The 22,489-nt window shown below is 33.3% G+C and overlaps 1 long non-coding RNA gene across 1 annotated transcript in view; it reads right to left on the bottom strand.

Annotated features, from left to right (window-relative positions):
* The window catches only part of LOC105543673, a 395,479-nt gene that overhangs the window by 34,449 nt on the left and 338,541 nt on the right, over positions 1 to 22,489 (bottom strand). The window contains exons 5-6 of the long non-coding RNA XR_001006657.1: positions 19,991 to 20,075; positions 11,519 to 11,525 (exon numbers count right to left, since the gene is read on the bottom strand). This is a non-coding gene — a long non-coding RNA (uncharacterized LOC105543673). The remainder of the gene's footprint in view (positions 1 to 11,518; positions 11,526 to 19,990; positions 20,076 to 22,489) is intronic.

A 22,489-nucleotide genomic window follows, 5' to 3' on the forward strand; every position in this document is an offset into this window, starting at 1 on the left:
GTGAATGTAGCAAAAGCACTCACTTGTGTAATCCTAAAAATATTTTCCACCTAATGAGTCTGGCTACTTTCAGATCACAAACACTCCCTGAAGCATCCTGCAGTGTATTAGAGCGTTCTCCAGATGCAGAGAGAGATAGTGGGCAGAGCCTAGATTTCGGTTATCTAGGACTTGAATCTTGTCATTATTATCTCTAGGATCTTGGAAGAAGTACTTCTGTTGGCCTGAACATATTTCATCACCTGATGTAGAGATATTGGAGAGATTAGCAGTAATCCATTTAGAGTGACTCACATAGTGCCTGGTTTATAGTAGGTTCCGATAAAAGGGTTTTTATTATTTCACTTGTTTTACTGATAATCTGATAAGTTAGGTAGAACTTTAAAACTACTTTAGAATTTAAATCCAATCATACCAGTACTTAACTTAGAACATCTGAGTAATTTTTAATCACTGAAATAGAATAAAGTACATACTTTCTATTCTATAATGTTTTAGAGCTCTTTAAAACCTGGTTCATAACTACTTATTCACCTTATCTCTTTTGATGCTCTCTGAAACTTATTTTTTGCATTTTTTTCTCATTAACAATTTAAAGTTACCTCGTCATTATTTTCTTAAAGGACATATTAATATGTGAATTTGGTTTACTCAACCTAGAATTTTGTTTTGAAACCTTCTTTATCTAGTGAACTCCCACATATCTTTAAAAGTCTGTCTTAAATGATATCCCTTATATGACCTTTGTATTAGCCACATCACTCTACCCCATACCCACCAGACGAAGTGAATCATACTAGAGCTAATTGATCTGCTCCCACATGGAACATACTGCTAATGTTAGTGTGTATGTGTATTGTGTGTGTATTACACACATACTCCCAGAGCTCGACTCTGAGCTTCTTTAGGGCATGAATAATGTATTACTCATTTTACCCTCAGGCTTGACATATAGTTTGAACTGAACTTAGAAGTCTTGAATTACCCAAGGTCTAATAGGCAAAAAGTATTGCATCATGTTCTTCATCCATATTATCTTAAGCCAGTTTCCTGAGATGCTCTCTTTGAAAGAGTCTAAGACTAGATCCAGATTCATAGGAAAGGGCATTGTTTTTATTTTTGTTTAATGCTAGGGTTTTAAATTTTAACATGACTTTAGGAACTTTTTATTCTCCGCTTTTTTGTTTATTTTGATATTGTCTATACATGAGGTTACTTTTTCTACATCTTCTGAGGTCACTCCTAATAGATTTGACTTTTGACTTTAAATCCCTTTATGCTAGAAGGTGTTATTTACAGACTGTAAATATAGGCTGGCATTATTTCAAAGCATGCATTTTATTTCAATAACTCAAATGGCTTATTACAACAAAATGCACTTCAAAGAGCAAGAACAGTGAAATCATTACCGTAATCAATTTTACAACATTTTTATCATCCCCAAATGGAAACCCTGTACTCTTTATCTACCATACCCCAACTACCCCCTTTCCCCCAGCCCTAAGCAACCACTCCTACTTTCTGTCCCTATAGATTTTCCTGTTCTGGACATTTCATATCAATGGAATAATATAATATGCAATATTTTGTGACTGGCTTCTTTCAGTTAGCATGATGTTTTGAAGGTTCATCTGCATTGTAGCGTGTATCAGTACTTCATTCTTATTTATGTCTGAATAATACGTCATTGTAGAGATGTATTCCTTTTTTAATTTTTGTGGGTACATAGCAGGTGTATATATTTATGAGGTACATAAGATATTCGGACACATGCATACAATCTATAATAATCACATCACTGTAAATGGGGTACCCATCACCTCAAGCATTTATACACATTCTTTGTGTAAGAAACAATCCGATTGTAATAATTTAGTTATTTTTAAATGTACAATAAATTATTTTTGACTGTAGTCACCCTGTTATGCTATCAAATACTAGATTTTATCCATTCTATTTATTTTTGTACCCATTAACCACACTGCACCACTACACTTCCCATCCTCTTAGAAGAAGCCCTCTAATCTCTATCTCCCTGAGTTCAACTGTTTTAAATTTTAGCTCTCACAAATAAGTGAGAACACGTGATATTTGCCTTTCTGTGCCTGGCTTATTTCACCTAACATAATGACTTCCAGTTCTATCCATGTTGTTGCAAATGAAAGGATCTCATTCTTTTATGGCTGAATAGCTATATTTCTCTATTCATTTATATGTTGATTGATACTTAGGTTACTTCTGAATCTTTGCTATTGTGAATAGTGTTTCAATAAACATGGGAAGTGAAGATATATTTTTGATAAACTGAATTTCTTTCCTTTGAGTATGTACATAGCAGTGGGATTGCTAAATCAGATGGTGATTCTATTTTTAGTTTTTGAAGAACATTCAAACTGTTCTATACAGTGGTTGTACTAATTTACATTCCCACCAACAGTGTATGAGGATTCCCTTTTCTCAACATCATTGCCAGAATTTCTTATTGCCTTTCAGACAAGAGGCTTTTCCAATTATAACATCATACCATCTGCAAACAAAGAGAATTTGACTTCTTCTCTTCCAAGTTGGATGCCCAACTTTCTTTTGTCTGATTGCTCTAGCAAGGACTTCCAGTACTATGTTGTATAACAGTGTTGCAAGTGGATGTCCTTGTCATGTTCCAGATTTCAGAAGAAAGGCTTTCAGGTTTTCCTCATTCTGTATGATACTAGCTGTGGCTCTGTCACACATGGCTTTTATTGTGTTATGTTCTTCCTATACCCAGTGTTTTGAGGGCTTTCATCATGGAAGGATGTTGAAATGTTTTCAAATGCTTTTTCAGCATCAATTGAAATGATCATATGATTTTTGTCCTTCATTCTGTTCATCTGATGTGTCACATTGTTTGATTTGTATATATTGAAGCATCCATGGATACCAGAAATAAATCCCACTTGGTCATGCAAATTATCTTTTTAATGTGTTGCTTAATTTGGCTTGCTAGTATTTTGTTGAAGACTTTTGCATCAGTGTTCATCAGGGATATTAGCCTGTAGTTTTCTTTGTCCGATGTGTCTTGGTGTGTCACATTTTAAAAATTCATTCACCAGTTGATGGAAATTTGAGGTGTTTCTTCCTTTTGTCTTTTATGAATAAAAGTGCTATGAATATTTGTGTACATGTTTTTACATAAACAATTGCATTCAGTTTTTCTTGGGAATCTACTTAGGAGTAGAGTTGCTGGGTCAAATAATAACCTGATGTTTAACTTTTTGAGCAACTTTCAGGCTGTTTTCCAAGGTGGCTGCACCATTTTACATTCTCTCTAGCTGTGAAAGAAGATTCTTATTTTACCACATCTTCATCAACACTTGTTATTATCTGATAATTTATTACAGTTATCCTAGTGGGTATGAGGTGGTATCTCATTGAATTTTTGATTTGCATTTCTCTGATGACTAATGATTTGGAGCATCTTCCTATGTGCTTATTGTCCATTTGTATATTCTTTTTGAGGAAATGTCTAGCCAGGTCAATTTTTACTTAGGTTATCTTTGTATTATTGAGTTGTAATAGTTGTTTTTGTATTCTACACAGAAGTCATATAATAGATATATGATGGCCGGGCGGGGTGGCTTACCCCTATAATCCTGGGACTTTGGGAGACTGAGGTGGGCGGATCATGAGGTCAGGAAATCGAGACCATCCTGGCTAACATGGTGAAACCCCGTCTCTACTACAAATACAAGAACAATTTGCTGGGTGTGGTGGTGGGCGCCTGTAGTCCTAGCTACTCGGGAGGCTGAGGCAGGAGAATGACGTGAACCTGGGAGTCAGAGCTTGCAGTGAGCCAAGATTGAGCCACTGTATTCCAGCCTGGGTGACAGAGCAAAACTCCGTCTCAAAAAAAAAAAAAAAAAAAAAAGAGAAAGAAAGAAAAAGATATATGATTTGCAAGTAGTTTCTCTTTATTTTTCACTTTCTTTATGGTATCATTTGAAGCACAAAAAATTGTTAATTTTATTGTAGTTCATTTTAGCGATTCATTCTTCGTTGCTTATACCTTTGGTGTCTCATTTAAGAAACCACCATCAAATATGATCATGAAAATTTTTCCCTATGCTTTCTTCTGAGATTTTTTTTGTTGTTTTAGTTTTAACTCTTGCATTTAAGTCTTTGATTCATTCTGAGTCAATTATCACATATGGTGTGAGAAAGGAGTTCAACTATTAGTTAATATTTAATTTATATTAAAAAAAGTAAGTGCAGGTATATCCTTTTCCTTTGCCAATCAAAGTCAAAGGATGCATTCCAGTTATTAGACAAGGATAAATATTGAAGAAGAAGTTTTAAAACATCAAAACTTTATTTTATTCTTTTTACTTAGAAGTCAGTGTATTATGGAAAGGGACACATGTGTTTGCAGCCTATATAATCTGAATTTAAACTGTAATTATCAGCTTTGTGATTGTAAAAAATAGAATATTTCTCTAAGCTCAAAATTTTATCTTTACAACAGAAATTGAATATATTACACTGTTTCATTGAGGAGTTAATGAGATACTTTCTGTCAAACAGCTAGTACAGTTCCTGGAAGTAAATGGAAACATCTTAAATATTAATTTTTATTTTCTACCTTCTTGTATGCTGGCAGTATTTCCTATGCCACTTGCCTTAGATCTCTATTAGATTTGTTCTTCCAACATCTTTCCTGTATGCATTAATTTCACTGACTCCCTCCTCATACCCCTAACACATATAATGTCTCAGCCTTGACAGTGTGGTTAAAATATGTGTATAAATAACAGCAAAGACAACAAAAATGAAGAAGCAAAAAACTTCTTAGAAAGTGAAGATCAAAATAAACTACTTTGAGAATAGAAGTAGAGGCCCAAAGATATGGCTTGGAAAAAGAACATAAGACAAAATAAAATACCAAACTTAACTGTTCTGTTTTAATTTAATGCACATGCAGGCATGCCTTGCAGCTAGTGCAAGTTGATTCTAGACCACTGCAATAAAGCAAATGTCACAATAAAGTGAGTCACATATTTTTTATTTCTGGTTTTCTAGCGCATACAAAAGAATTCCAATTGCATTGTGTCTAAAAAACAATGTACATACCTTTATTTTATTGCTAAAAATGCTAAAAACCAGCTAAGCCTTCAGAGAATAATCAACTTTTTGCTGTAAGAGTCTTGCCCCAATATTGGTGGCTGCTGACTGATCAGGGTGGTGGTTGCTGAAGATTAAAATGGTTGTGGCAATTTCTGAAAATAGGAAAACAATTAAGTTTGTTGTATTGATTGACTCTTTCCTTCATGCAGATTTCTCCAAAGCATACAATCTATCTGGTAGAATTTCACAGTAAAACTTCTTTTAAAATTGGAGTCAATCCTTTCAAACCCTGATGCTGTTTTTTCAACCAAGTGTACGTAATATTCTAAATATGTTTTTGTCATTTCAACAATGTTCATACCATCTTTACCAGAAGTAGTTTCCATTTCAAGAAACTATGTTCTATGTTCATTCATAAGAACAAACTCTGCATCTGTTGAATTTCTATCATGAAATTACAGATGTTCAGTTCCATCTTCAAGTTCCACATCTAATTCTTGTTTTCTTGCTATTTCCATTACATCTTCAATTACTTCTTCCACTGAAGTCTTCAATTCCTCAAAGGCATCCCTGAGAGCTGGAACTCACTTCGCTCACACTTCCATTAATGTTGATATTTTTGACCTTCTCCTTTGAATCATAAACATTCTTAATGCCATCTAGAATAATGAATTATTTCCAGAAGGTGTTCAATTTAGTTTGCCCAGATCCATCGGAGGCATTATAGCAAAAATTATTTCTTGGATAATGGATTTGAAAGTTTAAATTACTCCTTGATCCTTGTGCTGCAGATTTAATGTTTTATTAGTGGCAATGAAAACATACTTTGTATATTCGTATCAGAGCTTTTGGATGAGCACGTGATTATCAATAAGCAGTAATCTTTTGAAAGGAATCTTTTCTAGTTTCTGAGGAACAGGCCTTAGCAGTGGGTTTAAAATGTTCAGTAAATCATTTTGTAAACATATGAGTTATCATCTAGGTTTTGCTTTTCTATTGAGAACAGGCAGAGATAGTTTATTATGACTCTTAAAGGCCCTAGGATTTTCAGAATAGTAAGGATTGGGTTCAACTTAAAGTCATCAATTGCATTATCCCCTAAAAATAGTCAGCTTGTCCTTTGCAGCTTTGAAGCCAAGCACTGACTTGTCCTCTTTAGCTACAATCTTAGACAGTATCTTATTCCAGTAGAAGTCTGTTTTGTCTACACTGAAAATCAGTTGGAAAGTGTAGACACCTTCATCGTTTATCTTAGCTCTAGATACCTTACTACAGCTTTTCTATGAGCACTTGCTACTTCACCTTACACTTTTGTATTACAGCAAAAAGCCTCTTTCCTTTAACCAAATGAACCCACCTCTGTTAGCTTCAAACTTTCTGCTGCAGCTTCCTCACTTCTCTCAGCCTTCACAGAATTGAAGAACTAGAGACCTGCTACAGATAAGGCTTTGGCTTACGGGGATGTTGTGGCTGATCTGTTCTATCCAGATCACTGAAACTTTCTCCATAGTAGCAATGAGGCCATTTTGCTTTCTTCTCATGTGTGTGTTCACTGGAGTAACATTTTTAATTTTCTTCAAGAATTCTTTTTTTAACTTTCACAACCTGGCAATCAGTTTTGTCTATTAGGCCTCTCTTTCAGCTTACCTCAGCTTTTCACATGCCCTCTTCCGTAAGCTTTATCATTTCCAGCTTTTGATTTAAAGTGAGAGACGTGTGACTCTTCATTTCACTTGAACACTTAAAGGCCATTGAAGGGTTATTATTGGACTAATTTCAATATTGTTTTGTCTCAGGGAATAGAAAGACATGAGGAGAGGGAGAGAAACGCAGTAACAGCTGGTCTGTGGAGCAGTCAGAATACACACATTTGCCAATTAAGTTTTCCATTTCACGTGGGCTAAGTTTGTAACAATTACAGTAGTGACATTGATGATAATTGATTACAGATCCCTGTAACAGATATAATAATAATGAAAACGTTAGAAATAATCACCAAAATGTGGCACAGAGAAATGAAGTGAGAACATGCTGTTGGAAAAATGGTGTCAATATACTTGCTCGATGTAGAATTGCCATGAACGTTCAATTTGTTAAAACACACACACACACACAACATCTGCAAAGAGCAATAAAGTGAAGTGCAATAAAATAAGGTATTCCTTTATTTTTTATGTTAACATCTGCTTATTTAGTATTATTGTTTATCTGATGAGGCATATTGTTGTCCATTTATGGCATGCTTTAACTTATTCAGACAAATTCTGCAAATCATAAACAACTATTTGGTATCAGAGAGATACACATTTTCCTTGGAACAATAAAATTACTTGCCGCATGTGTATAATTAGAAAATTATTCTCTTAACTGTGAAGGATATGTATAAACTAGAGCAAAACCAAGGCTATCATTTTTTAAGGTCTCAAAAAGTTAAAAAAAAAAACCAAAGCACCAAGCAGTAAGTGTTTTGAGAACAGTAATTTATATTTGTCCCAAAAAAGAACAATTCCTTTGCTTTAATAGATATCCATTAAAAAAAGAGATCATTAAGTTGGAAAGTTAATATCCAATATATTTTATGGCAAGATATAAACTTGGAATCACGATTTAGGTATCTAATTTTGACACGTGGACTTAAAAATTATAAATTGTATAAACTTCTAGTTGTAGAAAACTTTCTTTATTCTTATTTATAGAAATATAAAAATTGGCACACAGCACCAATATAATATGAATATTTCAGTCAGAAAATAAAAAAGGTTTTAATTATCACATGTCTCCTGTCAAAAACACCACAGATGTTCATCTAAAAAGGCATATTTTTAAATTAGAATTTTCTACAAATGAAAGTGATTCATCTTTTACTCCAGGTCTTAGACAAATTGTGTCGCTTCTTACATGATAATAAGCCACTATTTTAATTAGTAGTTGTCATTCACTCCAGCACACCAGTCTCTGGAAGAGAACAAGTAACATTTTGTACAGCTGCTCTCATGCTTTGCCTGTCATCTTTGTCCTGACTTTGAATTCCTCTCCCCAACCTTTTCCTCTCCTTTAGATAATCCCCCTCCTCCTTTTCCTTACTCCCACTGAGCTGTCAAGAGTCAAAATACTGTGATATGAAATCATTGCCTCTATGACTCTAAAAAAAGGCAAGCTTGCACTAGATTTTGATCAAAGGGAATCATTTATAAGATAGATGCAGCAAAAAACCTTAGGGAGTGTTTCCCCCCAGAGCATCAGTATTATGTGAAATAGAAAAGACAAAGAAACATATGTCTAAACACTTTTTTGCTCTTAATGACATGATGGATATTCACGCTATATAATGTTTATTATTTTCACCTTGTTATTCAGACCACCTCAGAAAGATGTCTCCTATGAACATGTAACTCCAGTAAAAATGGGGAGAATGAAGGATGTAAGAATTACAGCTCTCAGTTTTGAAAGGAAGAATGAATGGAGAATGAAGAAAACTATAACTATTTTGCGGAGGGAAGAAGAGTTTCGGAGGAGATTCTTAAGGTGCCATCATCGGGTGATAAAAATTGGGGAGACTTCTTGACTGTTTGCAATTCTCCTTGCCATCATTCTTACAAGGGTGTATTTATGTTGTGCCACATCACATTGCAACCTTTGTCTCTATAGTAAAACATGATGTTGCTAGTGTTTAGGTGAGAGAAGCAGGCCACAGTTCTTTAAGGGAGGGTGTTTGGTTACTGAATCCCACATGGTAGCCTTTGCTGGGATCCCTCAAGTGAGAACTTCCACAGTAAGGTCATAGCCCAATCAAGAGGTTATCCTATCTGTCTTCAAGTTGGGTATCAAACATTAAAATTCTTATATCTCCTTTTTTTGGCAAAGGTATAACAACCAGAGAAAGTGACACCACAAATCCATTTCCGAGAAAGGATGATAATAAGAGTGAGTAATGGAAACGTGGGCCATTTTTACCTCTGGTTTTGGGGTAACAGTCCTGATGCCTTCTTTAGATGTGCAAGGTGACATTTTAAAATTGTAAGGTGAAATAAAGAATGTAATTTACATAAATGAACTCTGCACGCAGATTTAAAAATGTTTATTTATATTCTGGTTTTGAAAATGTAGTCATTTCCTCAGTCTCTGGGCTCCTGTATAGGAAATGATACGTATATTCATTTATAATTTATTCATTTAATTTTTAGCTTTATAAAAGTGCACCCATTGCCATGGTCTCTGAGTGAATATAAAATACTAAACACAACAACAAAGACAAAGTTAAGCAATAAAGGTAAATTGCAGAAATGTTATGACTTTGAGATTGTGAAGTCAAGGAGCCAAGATATTTTCAGATTAATAATATAAAGGCAATAAAATAAATTCCTACTTAGATGTTCACATACACACATAGAGAGAGAGAGAGAGAGAGAGGGAGAGACAGGGAGAGAATCTATGATGAAAGCAAAGAAAGGCGGTGGAGGTAAGTGAAAGAAGACAAGATGATTAGTAGAATGAGGTGAGGAAAGTTAGAAGTTACAACATGTAGAATTGTCAGTTATCTAGGCTCTCTAAATAGGCCCTTGGCTTTGTTTGTTACTGTCAGTTTGTATGTGTTTATGCATAAGGAGGACCATTTTAAGAGGATTATTGGATATGTGCTGGGAAAAATAAAATCTGATTAAGGCGGGATGTTGACCACGAGGACAGAACTGGAGTGTAGGCTTTTTTTTCCAGAGACAACACAATACCAAAAGCCACGGGTTGGGTGGGAGGTGGCGGGGACATCCAGGGTCAGTTTGTAGGAAAATTCCAGTACTGGAGCATAGGAGAAGGCAAGTAAATTGCAAAGTATAATGACTTCAAACGAGAACAAAACAGAGTGGGGTATTGTATTTTCTCACCAGTGTTTTCCCAAAAGCTAGCATATTCTCAATAATTACTTGTTAAATGAAAATGAAGGAACTGTGTCAGTTTGTAGTTTTTCATTAGATACTGGAAAGTTCCTGATTTATAAAATATTCAAATAGTGTTAAAGTGCGAGGGACAAATTATGCAAAGATTTGAAAAAGTCATAGTTGAAAAAGTTAATTGGATTTAAAAAAATATTTTTTATAATATTTTAAGTATGAGCGTGAAAGATGTATGTGCATAAAGAAACGTCCCAAATACAAAGTAGTAAAGAGGATATATAGAGAGAATATCCTCATAAGGAATATGGTATGTATGTGTGCGCATGTGTGTATGTGTGTGTTTCTGTTTCCTTAAAGGAATGTGTTTCCTCAAAGTTTTACCCTTGACTAGTGTTGGTTCTGATGATATGTGTTATTTCTCTACACATATTGCATTGTCCCCAAAGGCTTACATCTTGGTGATGAAAGTAGAGGGAGTTGGCAGTAGCACAGATACTGTAAAAAATACTCTTAAAGCTCAGTAATTATTCTCAGGCAGATACAAGTGCCTGGCCTGAGAATAAGATCCAACTGTAATAATGAAAATTAAGGCAAAGATGCCACAGAACAAAGACCAAATATGTTGCTGAGCTCACCCACTCTCTTCCCATGTACTGCCTTCCAGTGAGCCTTGGACCCTTTCCTCTTCCAAGGTCAAAAAAATAAAAACAAATATATTTATTGAAAGAATGATATAAATCTATTTTATTTTTTTTTCAGAATATCAAGGGTCTTCATTTACAAATTAATAAAAATATGTGTTCTATTATCTGAAAGAACAGAAGAGAAAAATTCAGGCTAAAACTGTGGAATATGAATTTGAAATAAAATAGAAATGTAAGTATTTTAAGTAAAACAGAAATATAAATTTTCCAGTCATGAGGATTATTATATACTATGATGGTTTATCAGAAGAAATTACAGAATAGCTTCCCTTGGAGGCCTTTACAATGATTTTTCATTGAGCATTGACTCCACTCTTCAAAAACATTTTTGTCCATAAGGAGCTGGATTTAATTAAATACACCAGCTTTGAAATAAACTGAAAAAAGTAAAATAAAAACTTACTTATTCTCCGTTTTTTAAAGAAAGGCCTGACATTGTTTTAATAATGTACTCTGCAAGTAATTTTAGAATATGTTATGTTACTCAGGGATCAAAATAGCGCTCTGTTCCAAAGACTAATACTGATGTTCACCACTTGTTGTCTACTTTACTCAGGTTTGTGGATCTTATGAGTCTCTACTTTGGATTAATATACTGAATAAGTCATTAGAGACATGTATTTCTTTAGTGTCATATTTATATTAATGGGATTTATTCATATTACTGACACATTGGTGATGTAAATTTTTCCAGGATTATGCTCTTTCATTTAAATGCATGTATTTTAAATTTGAAATGGATCTCTAAATTATTTTTATTTCCCCTTTAACATTAGAATATTGCCTTTGTGCAGTTGTGAGTATGGGTTAGAGAGGAGCCTTTGGGACCAGAAAACTATATTGACTTTCAGTTTTCAGTTCCTTCTTGGAGACTACAATACTTTCTTTCAAATGGACTTGTTCTGGCTGACTTATTGATGAATTTCCATAATGATGCAGTCGTTTAAATATGTATGGACACTATACATACATGCATAAAGATACTTGATTACTTGTGTACATATATAAGCACATTTATTTATTTTTTAGACGAGAGTCTGGCACTATTGCCCAGGCTGGAGTGCAGTGGCGCAATCTGGGCTCACTGCAAGCTCTGCCTCCTGGGTTCACACCATTCTCCTGCCTCAGCCTCCGGAGTAGTTGGTACTACAGGTGTCTGCCACCATGCCCGGCTAATTTTTGTATTTTTAGTAGAGATGTGGTTTCACCATGTTAGCCAGGATGGTCTCGATCTCCTGACCTCGTGATCTACCCACCTCGGCCTCCCAAAGTGCTGGGATTTCAGGTGTGAGCCACTGCACCTGGCCACACATTTTTGAAATTATTTTTTCCATAAGTTAGATAAAACATATCTATGATTTAAAAAAAGAAAAAAAACAAAAAACAGAATATTAGGAAGAAAATGAAGCTTCTTCACTTTAATGCAAGGCATCTATAAAAACATCTATAGTTAATATCATATTAAATGGAGAAATACTGAATGCTTTCTCAATGCTTTCCCACTCAGATCAGAAACAAGTCTCATGATTCTGGAGACAAGAAAGTCCACAATCAAGGTGCTGGCAGATCCGGTGACAGGTGGGTATCCTCTGTGTATCCTTTGTAGATGGCCATCGTCTGGTTGTATCCTCACACGGCAGAGAGAGAGAGAGCTCTCATATCTTTTCTGATAAGGGGCCTAGTCCCATTCATAAAGGTGCTACCATCATATCTTAACTTCCCAAAGGTCCCACCTAAAAATATCATCACATTGTAGACTGGGCATCAACATAGGAATTTGGGAAAACACAAATATTCTGTTCGTAGCTCCCTCTCTTACCACTATTATACAATATTGTATCAGGATCTGAGTAAGCATAATGTCTAGAAAGGAAAATTTAAAGGGCAAAGGAAAGATAAATTTCTTTTTATAACTTTTATTTTAGGTTCAGGCTTCATTGGAAGGTTTGCTACATAGGTAAACTTGGGTCATGGGAGTTTGTTGTGCAGACGACTATTTCATCACCCAGGTATTAAGCCTAGCACCCACTAGTTACTTTTGCTGATCCTCTCCCTCCGCCCACTCTCCACCCTTCCATAGACCCCAGCGTGTGTTGTTCCTGTCTTTGTGTCCATGTGTTCTCATCATTTAGCTCCCACTTATAAGTGAGAACATGCAGTATTTATTTGGTTTTCTGTTCCTTTGTTACTTTACTAAGGATAATGACCTCCAGCTCCATCCACTTAGTGCAACCATTGTTGAGGACAGTATGACAATTCCTCAGACCTAAACACAGAAATACTCTTTGACCCAACAATCTCATTACTGAGTGTACACCTAAAGAAATATAAATCACCTGTCATAAAGACACATGCACGTGTGTGTTCATTGCAACACTGTTTACAATAGTAAAGATATGGAATCAACCTAAAAAAAATATTTTGTTTTACCTGTAGTAATTTCTAATTATTACATGATTGCTTAAATATAACCCCAAATAATTTATACATGAATTACTATAATTAATTATAACATTTACTGAGGCTACAAGATTCAGGTTCAAGATACATAAATTCACTGTATTTCCATAATATGCTTGCAGGGAACAATAGAAAACTGAATTGATGAAATATTTGATAAATCTAACAAAACTGATGAGCATGCTGAAAATAACAGAACATTGTAAGATAAATTAAAGAGCTAAGTAAATGGGGAGATATATTTTGTTCGAAGCATATCTAATAAGATTTTTAAGATGGCACTTCTAAACTGACCTGTAGATTAAACTGCATTTTTTTGCAAACTTTAGCTGGCTCTTTTATTTACCAAAAAAAAATAAAAATAGAAGACCTGGAAGAGACAAAATAATTGCGACAATAAAGGAAAACTGAAATAGACACTACCTTATTTTAAGTCTTTCTGTATAATCAAAGAATAGTTAAGACAATTTGGCTTTATTGTAAATTGTAAAGATAGATCAATGAAACAGATTAGAACATGCTAAAATTGACATATACATACTAATTGTTTTTAAAAAAAAAAATTCAAGGTATTTCAATGGAAAATAATAGTATTTTTAACAAATAGTACCTGAACATTTGGACATATATATTCAACAATGAACCTTGACAACTTTTACCCCATACTATAAACTAAAAATGGATCATAGACCGAGATGTTAAAAGCTAATACTATATAACATCTAGAATAATATATACGAAGATATCTCTAAGACTGGGTAGAATAATAAAGCTATACAAGAAAAATGTATATATAATATAGTTTTAGAAACTGATTCTACTCATAAAAGCATGACCATAATAAAGATAATGAACATGTCAGTCATTCAGTGTTTCCTGATTCCCCTTATCCCCAAACAAACAGTGATTTGCTTTCTGTCATTGGAGATGAGTTTGCATTTTCCATAATTTTATATAAATGAAATAAGAAAATAGGTACCATTTTCTTGTCTGACTCCTTTCACTCATTAACATGGGTTAGAGACTCATCAATGTTATTTTCATTACTTTAACAAAGTTTTTTAAAGATTATGTCTTTTCTTTAAAAATATTTTTATTTTATTTATATTATTTTATTAAAAATAAGATTATGAAATAAAAGACGTCATTGTCTTTTATTGTTGAGTAGTATTTCATATAAGTATACCACAGTTTGTTTGTTCCTTCATCGGTTGATGGACAGTTGGTTTGTTTCTATCTTTTAGGTATTTGTGAATAAAGTTGCTGTGAACATTTACGTATATGTTTTTGTGAGAATAAATACGTTTTTATTTTCCTAGTTGAAATGCCTTGGAGCAGAATGACTGCTACATGCTATTTAATTTTTTTTTAAATGTCAAACTGTTTTTCAAAGTAGTTGTGCCATTTTACTTTTTCACCAGAAGTATATGAGAGCTCTGATTCCTTCACATCATTGCCAACACTTGGTATGGTTAATCCTTTTCATTTTAGCTGTTTGGTGCATAGTGATGGCACTTCATTGTGGTTTTAACTTGAATTTTCTTTCTTGTAAACTCGTATTATTTTAGGTGCAGGGATACATGTGCAGTTTTGTTAAACAGGGAGACTCGTGTTTCTGGAGTTTGTTATACAGACTATCTTGGCACCAATGTGCTAGGCCAAGTACCCAATAGTTATTTTTTTCTGATTTTCTCCCTCCTCTTCACTCTCCAAGCTCCAGTGGACCTCAGTGTCTGTTGTTCCCCTTTTTGTGTCCATATGTTCCCATCATTTAGCCATTTGGCTCCTACTTATCAGTGAGAACATACAGTATTTGGTTTTGTGTTCCTGCATTAGTTTGCTAAAAATAATGGCCTCCAGTTTCATTCATGTTCCATGTTCCTGCAAAGGACATAATCTGGATTATTTTATGACTGCATAGTATTCCATAATGTATGTGTACCACATTTTCTTTATCCAGTCTGCCGATGATGAGCTTTTAGGTTGATTCCATGTCTTTACTATTGTAAATAGTGCTGCAATGAACATATGCATACATGTGTCTTTATGGTAGAATAATTTATATTCCTTTGGATGTATACCAAGTAATGAGATTGCTGGGTCAAATGGTAGTTGTTTTTAGCTCTTTGAGAAATCACCACACTGCTTTCGACAATGATTGAACTAATTACATTCTCACCAACTGTGTATACACATTTCGTTTTCTCTCCATCTGTGCCAGCATATATTTTTTTTTTGACTTTGTACTAATAACCATTTTGACTAGTATGAGATGTTTTCTCATTGTGGTTTTGATTTGCATTTCTCTAATGATCGGTGTTATTGAACTATTTTTCATCTGCTTGTACACTGCATGTATGTCTTCTTTTGAAAAGTTTCTATGTCCTTTACAGTAACAGTAAGCCAAACAGCATGATACAGGTGCAAAAACAAACAGAGAGAGTTCAGAAATTAACCATCTGACCTTCGACAAAACTGACAAAAACAAGTAATGGGGAAAGAACTCCCTATTCAATAAACGGTGCTGGGATAACTGGCTAGCATATGCAGAATATTGAAACTGGACCCCTTCCTCACACTATATACAAAAAATCAATTCAAGATGAATTAAAGACTTAAATGTAAAACCGCAAACTATACAAACTCTGAAAGACAGTCTAGATAATACTATTCTTGACATAGAAACTGGCAAAGATTTCATGATAACAAAGATTTCATGATAAAGATGCCAAAAGCAATACAACAAAAGCAAAAATTGACAAATGGAATGTAATTTAACTTAAGAACTTCTGCATAGCAAAAGAAACTATCAACAGAGCAAACAGAAAACTTTTAGAATGGGACAAAATATTTGCAAAGTATGCATCTGATAAAGTTCTAACATCCAACATCTATAAGGAACTTGAACAAATTCATAAGGAAAAAAACAACCCCAATGGATTTTCTGATGACGAATAATCCTGAACACATTTTCATTTGCATATTTTCCATCGATATATCTTTAGTGAGGTTTTTTTCCCAATAATTTGCCATTTTAAAAATTAGATAGTTTGTTGTCTTGAGTTGTGAAAGTTTTTATGTATTCTGTCTTTTACAGATACAAGGTTTGCAAATTTGAGATTCCTTTTACTCTCTCCATATTGCATGTTTCCTACTAAAATAAAGTTGTAACTAAAGAGATCGAACTACTGAATACAAACTAACAAATGCATGATTTTAAGACTTTTTAAAAACAATTATGTGATGTTAGAGCAAATGCCTATTACTGAACTAGCTGCTTAAAGAAATTGAGTAAAAAATATCTCTAACCATACAAAAAAGGGTAATATTGCAAAACAGTATAGAAAGGAGGGAAAATTTCTCTAACCTTAAGCAAGACATTATACTGTCAAATCTTTAATTGTGGTCTAGACAGCACTTATTTTAAAAGACTTTAGCATACCCTGTACAATTGTTAGATGATCAAGACAAGGAAACAAAAAATCTTTCTGACAGAGAGATAAAGTGTATGACTTTTCTGCACTTTAGCTTACTGATGTAATCTATTATGGCAATACATTTTCTGATATGGAAAAATTAACACATTCCTGACATCTGTTTCTTCAATGCATAATGCATATTCTTTTTCTGGTTTCTTTCTCCATCTTATTCATGTTTTAGTATTTATTTAGAATCTGCTAACTGTCTAAAACCAAAAAAAAGCTTTTACCTTGAGACAGACAGACAGTCACTCTATTGCCCTGGCTGGAGTGAGTGCTGTGGTGTGATTTCACCTCAATGCAACTTCCACCTCTTGGGTTCAAGTGATACTTATGCCTCAGCCTCCTGAGTAGCTGAGGTTACAGACGTGTGCCACCATATCCGGCTAATTTTTGTATTTTTAGTAGAGATGGGGATTCACCATGTTGGCAAGGCTGGCCTTGAACTTCTGACCTCAAGTGATCCACCTACCTTGGCCTCTCAAAGTGCTGGGATAACAGGCATGAGTCAGTATGCCCGGCTGTCAATTTTTACCTTTTGTGATAACCTGGAATAGTTTCATGATAATTTTTTTTTTTTTTTTTTTAGAGATTAGAAAAACCTCTTCTGTGAAATTATGTTGTCCTGGAGCCTTTAAACAAAATGCACACACATGCACTCTTTAATCACCTTTCCAATCTCTTCTAAAATCACTTGTATATTTTAGTGTGCTTTTCTTTTTTCTTGGGTCAATTTTGGAAATGTATATTTTACTAAGATATAATCTATTCTATTACAGCTTTTGCTAGAATCACCAAACATGTTGAATCATAGTATTTTACATTTGTAAAAAGTCGGTTGTGACTTAAGAATATTTACCATATGGAAACAGAAGCAGAGAAGATCACAGACAGTTTACATTCAATATGATGAAAAATAGAGAGCCACCATGCTCTCTGTTCCTTCTCCTAAGGTTTTCAATCCAGTCAAAATGCCAGTGATGACTTTTTTTATTCCTAACAGATGCTTGTTGCATTTTCAATTTGATTACAAATTCAGAGGAGGAAAAAACGTGACTTGTCAGCCCCCTTAAACCAAAAAAAAAAAAAAATTATTTAAAAGTAACAATAGGGACCATGAAAGAGCGAGAGTACATACAACCTATCTAATATGTATGCCTCTTCAGCACTGTACTGTGTTCAAGATCGAGCATAAATAAAAATGTTATTTTTCAATTTAAAAGAAAATTTAAAATTAATACAATTATCAGTTCATTACTTTACCAATTAAGGTATTTATTAATCAGACATCTTCATTGTCATTAATAGTTCATTAAGAAGATTAAGTTATTTAATGATAATGAATATCTTGTGAGCAATTTCTATTAAGCATCTACCATATGCAGATTTTATGCTTGACTTTAGGGATTCAATGCTGTGCTTTTTCATATTACAATCCTTGACGAGCTTATGTTCTAGTGCTTGTTACTGTACTATAGGCTATATCAAAGATAAGCCTTCAGAGATGATTTAATTTGAATTTCTTTTAATTAAACAAATTAAAAATTAAATTATCTATACTGTTGAAATACCTGTTTTCTTCAACTTTCTCTTTTCCTTTGCATTCTACATTTATTGGTAGAAATTTGAAAAGAAAAGAACAATGCTGAGCTCTCACGTTTGGGGGAAAAAAAAAAAAGGAATGTTGATTCCTCAAAAATACTATTCGTCTGCATAGTCTGTTTGATACGCTCAAGAATACTACCAAGAGGCCTCTAGGGGCTAAACTCATTTTTTTTTGATTAATGTATTAAGCTTCAGATCTGGTGCAGCACACTGATTTCATCAGCACATCAAGGGGCATTAATATCTCAGAGGTATCTACACATGAAGCAAGCTCTGAAGACACTTATAAATTCAGAGGCAAGTGATTAACTCACTATGAGAACTATAATTGTCACAGGACCAACATTTGCAGCCCTCATGATCAGTCTATTTTCTCTCTCTAGGTAGACCTACATAAGCTGTTCAGTCATAAGCTGTTCAGTCATATTCTGAATGTCAACCTACCTTTCCATAAAACATAATTATCGTAGGTACCATAAAAACTTCAGGTTTATATGACCAGGAATTGTATTTGATCTGAAATGCCTAAATGGACACAGTTCTGCCAATAATGAACCACATCCACCTGTGATCAAACAGAAGGGCTGGATGGATCCACATGATGTATAAAAGAAAATTGTTTTAATAAAAATAAAAAATAGTAACTGTATTAATCAAGATTCTTCAGTGAAATAGAGCAAATAAAAATTTATTTTTTTCCCCACTGGAAAATGCCTTGTTTTTCCTTTTCTGTCTCCCTTCCCTCCCTTCCTATTTTAACTGTTGACTAGAGAGATGCTTATTATTTCTATACAGAGCACTCCATTATTTTTCTCCCTAAACGTTTCACAGATTCTCTCCTAATGAGATTTCTGTCATGATAGTTAGTTATATTTTCGTTGTTGCTTGTCTTATTTTGATTCCTTTGGTTTACTTAGCACATTAGTTAGCTTGGATTTATAAACTATTCTACGTTGTAAGGACCTGGAGAAGCATGGTTCACATAGTGAAATGTTAGAATCTTACATTAATTCCACTGTAGTTCTCTGATGATGAAGCTGCCCTGGGATTCAGAGAACCTTTCTTCTCATAGTATTTATATAATAAACAAACTGCACACATCCCCAAGAATTCATTTCTCAACCAATAAATGTTTTCTCAAGTTACCTCAGAGAGTTGATGGATCTAATATGGAAACAAAAAGAAACCTCTTTGAAAAGAATAAAGCACTTTTGCTATGAGTTTGGGGAATTATTAATTATTGATGTTTATAAGCCTAATTAGGAACTACCCTTTAATAATTTATCTAATTCTATAGATTATGTTTCTTGAAATGCTCTCTCGTTCTATCAATAGCTAATATCATTTGTTTTATGACTGAAACGAGTGTTTTTCAAAGTGTAATTAAAAATTCTTTCTATGAAGAACATTTTCTTTGAAAATATAAATCAACCTTTGAAATCAAGACCCAACATGATTCATCTCTGTAAGAGAACAGGTATTGTTTTAAATATGCATTTGAAAAATCATATGTCACATTAAAAAACTAAAAATAGTCAATATTTGTCACATTTATACTCTAACAATTTATAAATGAAAATTTATCATATGTATTAATGCATGAAAATTATATAGTGTACTTTTTATATTTTGACAAACATTTTTCTTTGGATGAAATTGATTGTCTCAAAGTACTCAACATATCAAAAATGATGCAAAAAGAATTAGAAAATCTACATATCTATTATAGCAATTGAATCCGTGATTTGAAACTTACCATATCTTCAGGCCCAGGTAGCTTCTTCATCACAAACTGTTTCCAAATTTTTAAGGAGAAATGTATCAGTCTACCAGCAAATATTCTAGAGAATATAGAAAGAGAAAATACTTCAAACTTATTTTGTGAGGTTATCAATAATACAAAAACATAAAAGAAATTATAAGAAAGAAAAATTATGTCATTCATAAAATAGATGTAAATTCTAACAGTCTTAGCAAATCAAATTTAAGAACTATATTAAGGATAATATATCATATTCATATTAGATTTATACTCCAAAACAGTGTTTAACTTCCAAAAATCAATCAATGCAATTCAATATAATAATGTTAAAAAATTATATGATCTTTTTGCTACATTCATCAGGTGCAGTGCACAGAAATCAGTCCCATTCATTTTACTTTAGCTTGTTGCTGCCATTGGAAAATCTTCTACAGAAAGCCAGGATGATTTTGCAGCTAACCTCATGAGTTCTCCTTCTGTCAGTTGTCACATTCTTCTATTGGATATTGTACAATGCCTGGATATATTTTGTTTTCTTATACTTTACTCAGGGTATTAGACCAGAAAAAATATCAGCACTCCACTTCAGTAGTTGGGCAGTTTTTAAAAATTGTAATTATTAAAATAGAATTACTTTTTAACATCTTAAATATGTGACAACTTCACTAACAATTCATCCACCTCCAATTTCTCATATATGTGAATGCTAACTACATTCCAGTGCATTATAGGGCTAGCTAAAATATGATATATTACAAAAATACATCATTCAAAAATAAGAAAATTATGTTCTTTAAATAGTAGGTGAATTTGATTTTCTAAAATTTGTTCATTAATGCCCACAATCTAGTGTGGCAGAATACTGTATAACTAATGAGAACTAACTTCAGAAAAAGTAAAATAGTTAAATAAGCTGTAATGCACATTTTTACATACCTTTATTCAAGTAAGCACATTGACAATTATGTGCTTCTGTTCATGATTTGAAGACAGAACTATGTTTTCATGTTTCTATGTGATAAGTGGTGAATGATTTGCATTCTATTTTTATGAATGCAAATCAAATTGTCTATATATGTAAGAAGGTATTACTGCAACTTTTGACAGCATTGAATCCTAATTTACACTTCAGAAATACTGTAATGTTAGGCAATGATTTCAGGAGTTAGCAGCTGCAAAATCTATAGAGTTTGTAAAACTTCCAGCCATAAATATAACTGTATTTTGTAGAATAAGTGATAAAAAGAGAGCATTTCTACCCAGAACTATATTTCTTACACTCCCTTTCAAACAAGTAATCTTCCAAGTGCTGAGTCAGCAGAAAAAATATTTTAGTAAATTATATATAGCGCATTAAATTTCACTGCCTTTAAACCTAATTCAGATATTTATATATATTCTCTCTATAATATCCAGTTACATGGCAGTATAAATTTTCTGTAATAATATTATATCTCTGAGCTTGCTTTGGTGGATCTGTGTAAAAAAATCTTTGTTGTATTTTTTATCATCATACATTATGTGAAGTATATTGTTCTCAAGAGACTGTAGGATTTTATAATACCTAAACCATCAGTTTTTGTGTTACCTCAAAATACACAAAATGGCATTTCCTGCAGCCATAAGTAGGCCCAAACTTCCTACTTTAGCCCCAGAGGATGCAAACCAGTTTGGATGAATTAACTGTGAGTTGGGAGAGCACCATGGTTAATGACAAGAAAACACATCACAAGCGAGGAAAATATACATTACCCAGGTTGCAAATACCTTCATCTCATGGGCATTGACTTGCAAAGTCAACTTAAACCTCTGAGGATTTGAGATGAGGTCTCGTTTGTTTGCTTCTCTTGAGAAAAATTGCTTTCTTATTTCAATAAAGTTGGTACCACAGGGATTATATAGAATAAGCCAAAGCACTTCAGGGATTCAAAATTGCTTTTCCAGAGCAACATTTTGGAGAATTGAATGTAACTGCTAATCAAACTCCAGATACATAAATATATATATATATGTATATATACACACACACTCTCATATATATATACGACAGGATCACTTGAGATATATTTATAGATATTATATATATTTATATATTGATATATATGTATGATTTGTGTGTGTGTGTGTGTATATATGTATGTATATGGCAGGACCACTGGTTAACTTAATAGTAGGGAAAAATCTCAGATTCTTCGTAGTTGTTGACACTGATGTAATTCTAATGTTTATGAAAGTGTATGTATGACCCATTGAGGGTACTAAATAAATATTTGTTGTTAGTAATTAGAGAATGAAAAAGAAATGAACTACAGCATATATATATATATGTATATATACACACACACATATATTTTTTTCTATCTCTAATGATCACTAAATATCAAAAGTGTTTTTTTCCAATTCTGTGAAGAAACTCATTGGTAGCTTGATGGGGATGGCATTGAATCTATAAATAACCTTGGGCAGTATGGCCATTTTCACGATATTGATTCT

This window comes from Mandrillus leucophaeus, unplaced genomic scaffold (genome assembly GCF_000951045.1).
Source record: "Mandrillus leucophaeus isolate KB7577 unplaced genomic scaffold, Mleu.le_1.0 Scaffold1070, whole genome shotgun sequence".
Lineage (NCBI taxonomy): Eukaryota > Metazoa > Chordata > Mammalia > Primates > Cercopithecidae > Mandrillus > Mandrillus leucophaeus.